The sequence below is a fragment of the Aquarana catesbeiana genome, linkage group LG02, assembly GCF_042186555.1.
Source record: "Aquarana catesbeiana isolate 2022-GZ linkage group LG02, ASM4218655v1, whole genome shotgun sequence".
NCBI classification, from domain to species: Eukaryota; Metazoa; Chordata; class Amphibia; order Anura; family Ranidae; genus Aquarana; species Aquarana catesbeiana.
In genome coordinates, this window is record NC_133325.1 from 102804380 (window position 1) to 102817665 (window position 13286).

The window sequence follows — 13286 nt, forward strand, 5'->3', positions numbered from 1 at the left end:
TTGGTCGCGGTCTCCCCGATGGAACAGGATAGGCGGCGACATGAGGGTAGGGACCCCCTTCTACCGCCTGTGGAAATGAACAAGTAGCTGTATAGCTGCTGTAATCACTTCTTCAAAAGAGAAAATCACCGCCTGAAAATTTTGATATGGGGTGATGCCTGCATCCAGGTATAACCACTTCAAACTAAGGACGTCCTATGGACGGGAAGTGGTTAAGTACCACCAACAGCTCTATCTGTCTCTTTAAAATTAACTTGAGCACAGTGTTGCGCGACAGAGTAATTGTCAGTCAAACTATCACAGCACTGAAAAATTGCATGGACAGGAAGGGGGTGTAACATTGTTCTCACGTGGTTAAAAAGAACCTGTCATTTACAGTATGCTATAATATAGGGGACTAGCAGTCATATGTGAGCCCCATAGCCTCATGGGCCTGATAAAAAGTTATACTCCCTGAACCCTCTCTAATGGTGACTCTCAAGGTTTCATTCTCAGTTTTTGGCAATCTGATTGTTTAATATTCCTGGTGGATCTACAATATGTGCTATATGTATTTTGAAAGCGGAGCTCCAGGCTCCCAATACAGTAGCTGCCAATTTTAAGCCCTCATGCACACAGGCTGTTAAAAAAACGTTATGAAAACGCCAGTATCTTTGCAGTGAATTTTTTTAACTTTTTTTCAGCTTTTTTCAGCGTTTTTGCAATAGCGTTTTTTAGCGTTTTTGAGCGTTTTTCCGCGTTAGCGTTTGAGCGTTTTTGAGCGTTTTTCAGCGTTTTTGAGCGTTTTTGAGCGTTTTTTAGCGTTAGAGCGTTTTTACAGCTGAAAAACGTCTTTCAGAACGCACTGGTCCTGGGTTTTTTTTACAGCTTAAAAACGCCTATGCCACTTGCAGCTCAAAAACGCCTAGGTGGGCATGAAGCCATAGACTAACATAGACAGGCCTTTTTAAGCTGCAAAAAAAGCTCAAAAAAGCAGCTGTAAAAACGTCCGTGTGCATGAGGACTTAATATTAGGACAATTACCTGTCCAGAAATTCAGCAGTGTCTTCACCCGAGCTGATTTTTCAATTCTCTCGGGTGCTGCCGCCACCATCTGGGTTAAGGGAAACCTTGCGGCAGTTTGGGAAGGACGGGGGGTGAACTTCAGGCTTAGTTTGCCCCAGGGAAGTCAGCCGGAAGTGGGAGCAGGTACCTGTCAAAACCAGGTGTCTGCTCCCTCCTCCTCCTCAAAAGGTGCCAAATGTGGCAGTGGAGGGGGAGTAGGAGGAGGCAAACAAGCGCAGCTTCCCCTTTTGGGTGAAGATAATTTTTTTATTTTTTTATTATTGCACTGAAAACATTGTTTATGTTTTGTAACTTTAAGTGTGGTATGATTAAGGCCTCATGCACACAGGGCATTTTTTTCCTCCCCTAGACACCTAGCATTTAGGTGCGTTTACAGGCATTTAGGTGCACTCGAGATTTTTTTCTGCTAAAACATTCCTCTCCTGAACACGCAAGTGATTTCTTTACCTCGGCCTCATGCACACTGCTGCTAAATGGACATTTAGGAGCAGTTGGGCATTTTTTTCAGCTGCCCCTGAACTCTCTATGTTATCTTATCAGTACATGTACACAGGATCGTTTATAGTAGTTTCTAGGCAGTTGAGTTTAGAAGCATTTTTTGGAATGCAAAAAAATGGGTTCAGACGGATGTTCAAAGGCATTTGAAATGCCAAACGCCTGTAACAGCTTGTAAACGCTGCTAAACGCGGTAACTCGTGTTTAGCAGTGTTTCGTTTACAGACATTAAAAACGCTTCTAGACGCAAACGTGGCTAAACACGGCAAGTAAACGCGGCTAAACGGACGTTTTTAGACGCCGGTTTCTAGCTGTCAAGTTAAATCATTCAGGAGAGGTTAAACAACGTCCCGTGTACATGAAGCCTAAATGCTCCTGCATGTAGATGCCTATGTGTGCCTAGGTGCGTTTAAAGGCAAAAAAAGCATCAAACAACTATAAAAGCGGCATTTTTGATGCCAAGTATGCTTGCACCCTAAATGAAAACTCCACAAATATTATAATAATTACCCAATCAATCCCATGCACATCTGACCAGCCTTAGCTTACAAAATGTGGTATTTAATGTAATGTTTTATTTGGTGGAACAAGTCCGTTTCGGGATATTCTGCCACCTGCCAGTTACAGCCAGTTAGAATATCTCAATAATACCTAAGAGTCTTTTGCAGCAAGTGTTGCATTTTGCCATGTCTGTGCAAACACATAATCCTATAGCATTTAAAGCGATTTATTTTGTCTTCAATGAACCTGCCCTCGATCAGTCAGCAGAACATGACGTATTCGCAACAGTCTGCTGCACAGATTTGTTTCCAAACATAAAATAGAACATAGCAAGCATTCTTTTCTATGTACATCATTATCACTCACCCTACAACTTGTCACCAAATACTCACTTTTCTGTGCCAGATTAAAGATAAGATGTCTGAATGTAAACTGGTCATCTCAACTAGAAGTAAACAGAACATTTTGGAGCCTAATTATAGAGGTAGTGTGTACTTTTCCTTCTGCGTTTTTCTGAACTAAGCTCACTTCCAGCTTTTGTCTGCTAAATATAATGAATTACACTTGGCTGAAGCTGACCATACACCTAGCAATGTGAATGTCAGTCTTCTTTAGATCTTCCAAAGCTGTGTAATAGATGCCGGTTCACACTGCCGCGACTTGTAATGCGACTTGAGGGTTCAAATTTGCATGACAAGTTGCACCCCAATAATGGCAATGGAACCGTTCTAACTGGTGCGACTCAAGTCGCATTGACTTAGAAAAAGGTTCCTGCACTACTTTTGGCGACTTCATCGCAACTTGCATTGACTTCTGGTAATGAAGTTGCAAGCTGCAATGAAGGCGTGCAGGATGTCAGCTGTCGAAGCCACGTAGATGTGAATTGGCGCTAAACATTACATTTTTATATAGTCAGGCTGGCTCTAATACTACATAATTGTTGGTAGATGTAAGGACGATTGTTCAATCAGTTTGAAAAGTATATGGCTAGCTTTGGGGTTCACAGTTTTTATACTTTTTTTTTTTAGAAACAAATAAGTAATCCATAAAGATATTTGTAGAAACAAATTGGTGTCCGGTGACCAGGGGAGTCCCAAGGGATTCCCTTAGAGCCCTTTCACACCGGGCCGCCCATAGCGTCGGGGGTAAAACGCCGCTATTTTTAGCGGCGTTTTACCGTCGGATTAGTGACTCATTTCGGCCGCTAGCGGGGTGCTTTTACCCCCCGCTAGCGGCCGAGAAAGGGTTAAAACCGCCCGCAATGCGCCGCAATAGCAGCGTTTTGCCGGTGGTATCCCAGCGCTGCCCCATTGATTTCAATCGGGAGCAGCGGTGGAGGAGCGGTAAACATGCCGCTCCTTCACCGCTCCAAAAAAGCTGCTGGCAGGACTTCTTTTCCCGTCCTGCCAGCGCAGCGCTCCGGTGTGAAAGCCCGAGAGCACCACGCACTGGAGACAATGCTGCAGCTGTTTGAGGGCAGATTGCAGGCGCCCTCGGTGTGAAAGGGATCTTAAAGTGATTTTAAACCTTCGGGGGTTTTTAAAATGAAAGGAGAAGTATGTATTTTTGTTTTGTTTTTTGATTCATACTTACCTCGGTGGATGGAGCGTCAGACTGATGCTGCAGCTGTCCCCCGCTGTCTCTGCACTGAGAACCGAGCCACCAAACACCGCCGATGGCTCGGTTCTCACAGATCCCCAAGAGGAGAGCTGCTGACTGTCAGTCAGCACCTCTCCTCTCTGCTTCTCTTGGAGCGCTGAGCTGTGGAGGGGCGGGGAGAGGTTGTCTCATCGTCTCAGCGGCTCGCTGAGACCGCAATCAATCAAGGCAGCTGGCGGATCCAGACTTGGAAGTCGCGATGACGCGGTGCCTTCACTGATGGCAGTGACATCAGCGGAGAACGGACTTCAGACCGCTCTCTGCTGAAAACAGGTCACAGGAGTGCAAAACGAATTGCACTCCTGTGACCCAGAGGAGAAACCCAACCAAACAAGCTCAGGCTGGACTTCTCCTTTAAAATAACAAGCATGTTATACTTACCTGCTTTGTGTAATGCTTTTGCACAGAGCACCCACGATCCTCTTCTTCTGGGGTCCCCGCCAGCACTCCAGGTCCCTCCTCTTCAGCAGATGCCCCCACGGAAAGCCGCTTTCCATGGGGCCACCCATTCGTTTTTCGCTCCCGAAGCCCTGCTGCTGCGTCCATTGACACAGATAGCAGGACTCAGCCCCACCCCCCTGCTCCCATTTCACAGCACTTGATTGACAGCCTCGCTGCTATCAATCTGCCCAAACTGTGGGAGCCGCTGCGCTCCTGCACATCACTAAATCGGATCGGGCTCAGTCAAGGAAAAGGGGGGGGTGTCTGGGGAGGAGCTGCAGCACGGAAAGGTTTTTCACCTTAATGCATAGAATGAAAAACCTTTAGGCTTTAGAACCACTTTAATTTGCAGGGATTTCCTCTCACTTCCTGTTTGGCTATGGGGCAGGAAGTGAAAGGAAATCTCCCCAATGGGCACAGATGGCAAAAAAACAAAACAAAATCTGACAGGGGTTATAGTTCTACTTTATTGATTAGGCTCACTGGCATTTAACCAGTTATACACGAAAACTGACATTCCTTGCATGAAAGGAAAACCTGTCTTCTGTTGCACCACACCAACTCTACGTTGCTCATCCAATTTGAATATAAATAGTACACAACCGTCCTCTGATCTGACACGTCAGATTTGCTTTAAAATGGTGTTAAACCCAAAAGCAAACATTTATTATATATAGCAGTTTACTAATTCTTAGATGCGGTGGCTGCACTCGTTTTTTTTTTAGTGTTGACACATTGAGCACAGTAAAATAAAAATTTCCCAGTAAACTATTTGTTAAAATATTTACCCCAGCACTAACTTTGAATGCTGCTGGCTCCTACTCGTTCAGTGTTGCTTCCCTGAACTTCCTGTCTGGAAAGAGTTAACAGTGGACAGTGCAGCCTCCAATCAGCCTGTTAGCCTGGAGAAGGGGGGAGGAGCAGGGGAAAGCCTTCCTGCCCTAATCTATGGGGCTGTGGATTTCTATTGGTGCATACAGTGGAGAGAGACATAACTCTAGCCAATGCATGCAAGGGTAGCTCAATAGGATGCTGTGAGAGAAAAGAGCCATCCTGAAACAGGAAACCTGGGGCAGCGGTCATGGCACCAAGTTAAACGGGAACATAGTCAGGAGTTAAAATAAAAAGAAGCTACATACTCAAGATCATAGGCAAGGATTAAAATATAAAAAAGATGCAGACTCATTAAAGTGATATTAAACCGTCCATTTCTTTTAAGCACGTTCAGCAGCTGATTTATTAAATTTTTAAAAAACTGACAGTTTAGTATTACTTTAATGAAATGTACCAGTGTCATTTTCTGCAGTGGTTTCATTTGCATCCTGTGTACTAGCACAAACGCAGTGTATGCTACATTCAGGGCATGCCTCTGGTGATAAATGTCACAGTTGCCATTGAACAGAGGTGGCTCTTTAATTAGGCAAAATAGGCGGTTGCCTAAGGCCTCATGCTCACAGGGGCCTTGCGGCAGCCCAATTTTCCTAACACATTACTTCAGTTTTCAGGGACAGGGGACCCTAACACTGCTGTGCTCAGGCAGTGTTAAGAGCCCTGTCTCACTCAGGAGTGGGGGCGCCGGAGTCCTTAATAACCAGCGAATAGCTGGTTGTTAAGGAGCAGGCCAGGAAGCCGACCACCACATTCTTAACAACAAATGAATAATCAGCTGTCAGCTGAATGAAAAAAAAAAACCCTGCCCACGGTCCCCCACAACCACCGGCCAGGGTTGTGGGGAAGAGGCCCTTGTCCCCATCAACCCCCTGTGTTGAGGGCATGTGGCCTGGTATGGCTCATCCCCCTCCTCCCTTTCCTGGCCTGTCTAGCTGCATGCTCAAATAAGGGTCTAGTATGGATTTGGGGGGGGGAAATGACTTTTTTTTTTACTTTGGCATGGGGTACCCTTATAAATCCATACCAGACCCAAAGGGCCTGGTATGGATTGGGGGGCAACACCATGTCATTTTTTTTCACTTTTTTTTTTTTTTCATTCAGCTGTCAGCGGGGAACCTCACCGACAGCTGATGATTCATCTGTTGTTAAGGGAAGGCCTGCTGCGCAGCTGACGGACGAGTCCCTTGATTTGTTTTTCCCATTAGGGGAATGAGTGGGGCCTCATGTCTAAGTTTTGCCTAAGGCCTCACAAAGCCTAGAGCCACCTCTGCCATTGAGCCTTTGTTAACTCTTTTCTGATCTTTCAAGACCTCAGATAGCTGGTCTCATGGCTTATCATATGTGCGGCACCATAGCAAATGCAGGTCTACATACAGTAGAGGCCAATACTGTCCTTAGTGGACAGGGGAGTTTAGTTCCACTGTTATAGCCAGACATTTAGCATTTTCAGAATGGGATCAGCAATGGCAGTCCTTTCATGACATGTTTACTTGCAATATGGGTGGCTCTAGGTATCCTACACATGAAGGAACCCATTCATTTGAAATTGTTGTTTTCTGCTGGAATAAAAACCCAGAAATTCTGGTACATGTGCAGTGAACTATACATATAAATCTTATGTAGAAAACATCTTCCCATAATGCAGAATTGTGCTAGACAAAACAGGATTGGTTTTGATTTATCCTTCAGGAATGTACACTCTTCAAAGATCTATCCCTGTGCACCAACCCATAAAACTCCTATTTTATTAAACTCCTCCATATCTCTAGGAACGGTCCAAGGCTCTTTCCAATCTATATACAGTATATTTTATTATTTGAGAGTGGATGACCTATAAGCACACAGCCAAATGTGCAGAAAAGATTAAAAGTAAAAATAATTCAATCCAGAGATCATGTTGAAGTCAAACGAGTTTTGCAACATTTTGTGCATTGTTATTTTTCCTCCAATCACGTTCTTTGTGACATAAGTGTGAAAATATTTGTCTGATATTGTAAACTGTTCAGATTTAAGCAATAATGTGGTGAAATATTGTGTATGGATAGTAAAACATTGTTCTCTGTGGAGCGGCGGTTGTAAATGGACATGTGTCGGTTTACACCCGCCGACATCCGATCCTATCCGCTAAAGACAAATGGATGGGGATCTGTTCCCCATCCATCTAGTGGCTCGGATCAGAAGGCCATCGGGTATAAATGGACAGGCAGTCCGTTTACATCGGACCACCCATAGAGGAGAGTGGGCTGTGTCCGCTCTGCTTATGCATGGACAAGCCATCCGCCTGCTCAGTGGACAGATTCCCTGCTACGCAGGTGAACTCTTGGTGGAATCCACCCAATGTGAAAAGGGTCTTATACTTACCTCCTGCACACCTCCAGATCCAACGCTGTCATGTCCTTCAACATTGTCCTGTCAACACTGCAGCTTTTCATTAAAGTGTATTGAAATCCAAGAACAAAAATTGAATATATTGCAAATTTCCAATTCTTAAATGTGGTGGCTGCGTTAGTCTTCTTGTTTTCATGCCTTTTTTTCATTGATTTTAATGGGTGATCCTGCTAGTAAAACACTTTGGGATTGATTTACTAAAACTGCTGAGTGCAAAATCTGGCGCAGCTCTGCATAGAAACCAATCAGCTTTCGGGTTTTTTTTTTCCAAAGCGTAATTGAACAGGCTGAAGTTAGAAGCTGATTGGCTACCATACACAGCTGCATTGGATTTTGCACTCTCCAGTATTAGTAAATCAATCCGTTTGTGTTGTAAGGTGACAGTGCTCACTCACTGTACGGTATGTATGGAGGTGCAACATTGCCACCCTGAGATATAAAATGCTTTAAAGGATAAGTTCACTTAAAAAAAAATAAATAAAAATAAACTCACATTTTTTGCAGGTAAAAAAAAACATGCATTTTATTTCTTAGGAGCCTGCAGAGCATTGCACCTGTGATCATTAAAGTGGTTGTTAAGCCACTCTAACATGTATGCACCATCAGTGCTGTCTCCTATTGTAGTGTCTCCCTCTGTGTGTGATTTATAAAAAAAAAAATGCTGTAAATACCTAATTTTAGAGCCGAGATCTGCAACCACATGACCGGCCAGCTCTCTCCTTTCCTCCTCTGACAGATGCAGCGGGAGGGGCTGAGATTTCCCTGCTGACATCAGTCGGGAGGGGGGGAGGAGAGAGCTGGCCGGTCATGTGATCGCGGATCTTGGCTCTTAAATTCTTAAATGAGGTATTTACAGTATTTTTTTTAATAAATCACATACAGATACATGTTACAGTTATGCAAGCAGCAGAAGGGGGAGGCACTGTCACGAGCTGACAGGCATGGAGGGGAGGGGGGAGGAGGACACAGGAGCAGAGAGGAGACAGATAGCAGATTGCGGATGACGGAGGCATGTAAACTGGCCATGGTCATGGCTCAGCAGCCATGATGCACTGTGGTCAGTTTACATAGGGGAGGGCAGAACCTGGCAGGATCAGCCAGGTTTTTTTAGGTGTTACAGGGGGCCAAATGACACAGCACAAGCACTGTGCTGTATAACATGCTTTTAGGGAACAGGATTTATTTTTTTATGTTTTAGGGGTTAACAAACACTTTAATTTACAGAACTATTAAGATCACAGAAACACTCTACATCTCTTTTTGGTTGTAACATGACAAAATGTGTAAATGTGGAAAATGTCAAGGGGTATGAATACTTTTTCAAGGCACTGTATGTGTCTACTATATTCTCCACTACCAGATATCCCATATCACTAATGGCACGTACACACGACTGGACTTTCCGGCAGAAAAGGTCCGACAGAATCATTCCGATCTTGTGTGGGCTTCATCGCACTTTCTCTTTCGAAAATTCTGACGGACCTAGAAATAGAACATGTTTCAAATCTTTCCGACGGAATCAGTTGCTATTGGGAAAACCGTTCGTCTGTATACCAAAAACGAGGCAAAGGCAGCTATTGGCTACTGGCTATTGAACTTCCTTTTTCTAGTCCCGTCGTACGTCATCGCGTTCTAAACGATCAGACTTTGGTGTGATCGTGTGTAGGCAAGTCCGTTTCAGCGGAACTCCGTTGGAACTCCGTCGAAAAAACCGTCAGAGTTTATTCTGGCGGAAAACCCGGTCGTGTGCACTGTGTACACGGCATTAGAGAATTAATACATATGATTTATCTAGCTACACAATGGACTATTGCTCTGAACTGGAAATAAACCTCAATTCCATTCTCCCAAATTATTGACAGTGTTGCCTAAAAAATGTTAATGTAAATAATTTTTTCACACCACGACTCTGTGCTCCCTCCATGTCAGCCTTTCTCAACCTTTTCAACACAGAGGAACCCTTGAAATAACTTTCTGGTCCCAGGGAGCCCCTGCTAAAAATTACAATATCTACAACTTATGATACATGAGTGTGTTGGTCACTGGGAAGCATGCTCCTTACACTTGTGGTCATTGGGAAGAATGACAGATAGCCAGGGCTTTTGTTCTCAGAAAATATGTGCAGGAACTCCCCCTTTCTATGTCACCCCTGGTCTCCACCCCTACCCACCTCCTGTACCATTCTTTGGTTACACCCCCTACCCAACACCCAGTACTGCCCCTTTTAGAGATTACAGAACCAAATAACAATTGTGATACTAAGTAATTTGTATGGAATTTGTTAATGATAATAAGAAATGCAGTAAAATAGATCCCATGCAGCCAGCAACAATAGATCCCTCCAGCAACAATGGACCACTCACAACAAAATACCCCCTCCCCCAGCAACAAAAGATCCCTGGCAGCGATAATAGATTTCCCTGCAGCCAGCAACAATAGACCCCCCAGCAACAATGGATCACCCGCGACTAAATGCCCCCTCCCCCATAGATCCCTCCCAGCAACAACTGATCCTCAGCAGCATAAGACCCACCTCCAGCAACGGTATATCTCCCACCAGCAACGATGGAGCTCCTTAGCAATAATAGACACCCTCCTGCCCCGTAAAAATAGATCCCCTGCAGTAACAATAATACCCCTTTCACACTGAGGCAGTTTTCAGGCATTTTAGAGCTAGAAATAGCACCTGTAAAGCGCCTGAAAACTGCCTCCCATGCTGCCCGAGTGTGAAAGCCTGAGTGTTTTCACACCCGGACGGTGCGCTTGCGGGACGTTAGAAAAAGCCCTGCAAGCAGCATCTTTGGGATGGTTTGGGAGCGGTGTATGCAGCGATCCCAAAACGCCCCTGCCTATTGCTGTGAATGGGCATCGCTTCCGAAGTGCCTGAAAAGCGCTTTCGAAGCACTGCAACACGTGTGTAAAGGGGTCTTAATCCCCCCAGCAGAGCATCAATAAACCCTGAACCCCTTGCCATTACATACATTCAGTGCTGGAGGTGCTGGAAGTGCCAGAACTGCGTTCCCCCGTGTTCCTGCTGAACAAAAGCCCTGCAGATAGCTAAAAATCAATAGTGTCAGTGGGAAGGTATCTGAACAGCAGGTATTGCTCATTGCTCAAGGAAGCCCAAGGATTCCATGGAACTGTTGTTGAGAAATCAACATTTGTTTTTGAACTAATTCTATCAATGAAATACTTTTTATCTGTTTTGTCTTGATGCTGGTTTTGATCTGTGGTGTATACATATGAGGTCTAGAACTCTTCATGTGACTTTATATATATTTATATATTGTGTGCAGCGTTATCACACCTGTATCACCTGTATGTCTTTATGCTGACAATTCTTCTCCTTTTTTCTTGTTACTTTAGTATATATTTGGATTGTATTGCTATTGTTTTGATACTTTGACCAAACAGTTTGCAAAAGAAAATTGACAGTTTTCCATCAAGGTCGTATTTCATGGAATACATGTTTTGTGTTCATCCCTATTGTGCCTATTTAGCAGTACTGGATACTCAGAAAATAGCACTGAGCAGAAAGACTTGGCATTAAAAAGGTCAGCAGTGATATGACATAGTGTGCGTACTATGGCTCTGTCCTTAATTGACAATCTTGGCTTGGCTCCCATTGACAAGAATGGTGTTCTAGTTCACGCTGATGTCACCGGCTAGTAATTTCATTTGACTCAAAAGGGATCAGTGTTCTTCTCCAAGCCCTCTATAAAGAAAAACATTTGTACAATATAAACAGCGATGCTCACTGATCTGCTGTCACATCTTCTCTTTTCGCAAGGCTAAACAAATAAAGCTTATAGAGCTGCCATTAATGCCTGCTATGACATGGCTCATGTGGCTGGCTGCGGGTGGAGACAGGCGATGAGCAAACAGTTGTTGATAGTCTGTAAATGCTTCTTGGATTTGGAAGGCAATCACAGACTTGTACATTTATTTTAAAGACTACAAAGTATCTATAACCTACACGAAATTTATTTTTTTAGGATTTACAGTCACCTGTTTGAAATTGTTAGGAGGTTAGTTGAGCTGAATATCCAAAATCAATTTAATGGAGAGAAGCGCAACATTTTGTGTTCAGATGACTTTCTATGCAGTAATACCATAGGTCAGGCATCACTAAATGGTGGACCGTGGTTCGGATCAGGACCAAGTCACTGTCCCATCCGGTCCCGCCGTCGCGGACCTAGTTCTGTCCCTTAGCCTCCGCTGCTGTTAGTATCACTACTGTGCCTCTCGCTGTCGATCTGTCCTGCCTCCCGCTCTCTGCCCCGTGTACCTGTCAGGTAGCGGAGTGAAGGGGGAAGAGGACCTTGCTCTGAAGGATGGGGGAGCGGAGGATGCTTGTGAACTTACAAAGAGCTTTACTTTGAGGTGGGGTGATGTAAAGGGGGGAGCATGCTACTGTGTGGAGGGGGAAAAAATGTACTACTGGGGGGTGATGTGAAGGAGCAGAGCATGCTAGTGTGTGTGTGTGTGTGTGTGTGTATGTGTGTGTGTATGTGTATGTGTGTGTGTGTGTGTGTGGCGGGGGGTAATGTAAAGGGGGCAGAAAGGAATACTGGGGGCGTTGATGTAAAGGGTCAGAGATCTCTACTGTGAGGGAGGTGAGAGTGATGTGAAGTGGGATACAGAACACTACAGAGGTCACTGATTTAAGCACAGGGTTGTGATATAAGAGGAGGGGGATGTGATGTGAAGGACCTGAGTCATTGGACAAACATGATTTGGATCTCTGCTGGAAGAAAATTTTACTGATCAGACCTCTGAATTTTAATTCAGTACCCCTGCCATAGGTGAACATTGCAGTAGGCTCTCCTCAGCTTAATATGGCATATAATGGTCTACCCAGGCAGGACATGATGTGATTTTATGAATGGATGATGAACATGATGACTGTTGACATCATAAAAAGGGGAATTTAAAATAAAGTAAACATTTTAATTGAATTGCAGGTCAAACATGAAGGGGCCCCTTTCTCCCCCAGCCTCTTCAGCAAAAAAACAGAGGACTCCTGCCCCTGTTGTATGTATGCAGATTTAGATAAAGACTCAGCATCAAAAATAAGATGGATGAATCATAGTGTTTAATAGATGAGCGCTCCAGATTGGTATAAAAGGAAAGCAGCAAGCAATGCAGTTCAATAAAAATAATAATAGCTAGCTCTACTCCAGTCATCATTAAAAAAAGTATTAACCCCCTTCCCACATAGCAAGGCCCAAATGCCCATTTAGATTAGGGCTTCCTCACTGCCATGCAACCTGTCCCTTGAAGCCTCCACTCTTTGCTGGTCATGCAATTGCGGCCTCTCTACATGACTTGCAGAACCAGCAGTCCTGCACTGTAGGGCCTTAAAGACCTGCCCACATTGTGAGAGAAGAGCAGTGTGCTGACTGAAACAATAAGGTAAGTATTTCTTCTTATTTCTTAAACCCTAGACCAGTATTCCCCATTAGGGCGTTTGGGGGTACGCAAAAAAAAAAGTGAATAATGGCAGAAAAAGCCAGTAGCATACCTGAGAGAGGAGGGGGCCTGCACCAAGTACAACTATTTACAGGATGCCAGCATATAGAAGAGGTACAGGCAGGGCATTTTTTCTCAAACAATAAGTGCTGGAACTTAACCACGGCCCCACAAAACCCCTCCCCCTACACACACCCTCCAAATCCCATCAAATAGTGGGTGTGTTCAGTCAAATTTCACGAAAACAGTAGGAGGGTCTTAAAGGGGCATTAAATACCAGGAATGCATTACATACAGAGTGCAGAGTTGTCACTTACCAGGCTTCTGTGTTTACAAGTGATTGTGGTCAACAGGCACCAAAGGGTCTGAGCCAG

General features: G+C 44.4%; 1 protein-coding gene across 1 annotated transcript in view; it reads left to right on the forward strand.

Moving 5' to 3' along the window:
• SMAD9 (SMAD family member 9) overlaps positions 1-13286 on the forward strand; it is a 69606-nt gene that overhangs the window by 19010 nt on the left and 37310 nt on the right. The window lies entirely within an intron of this gene.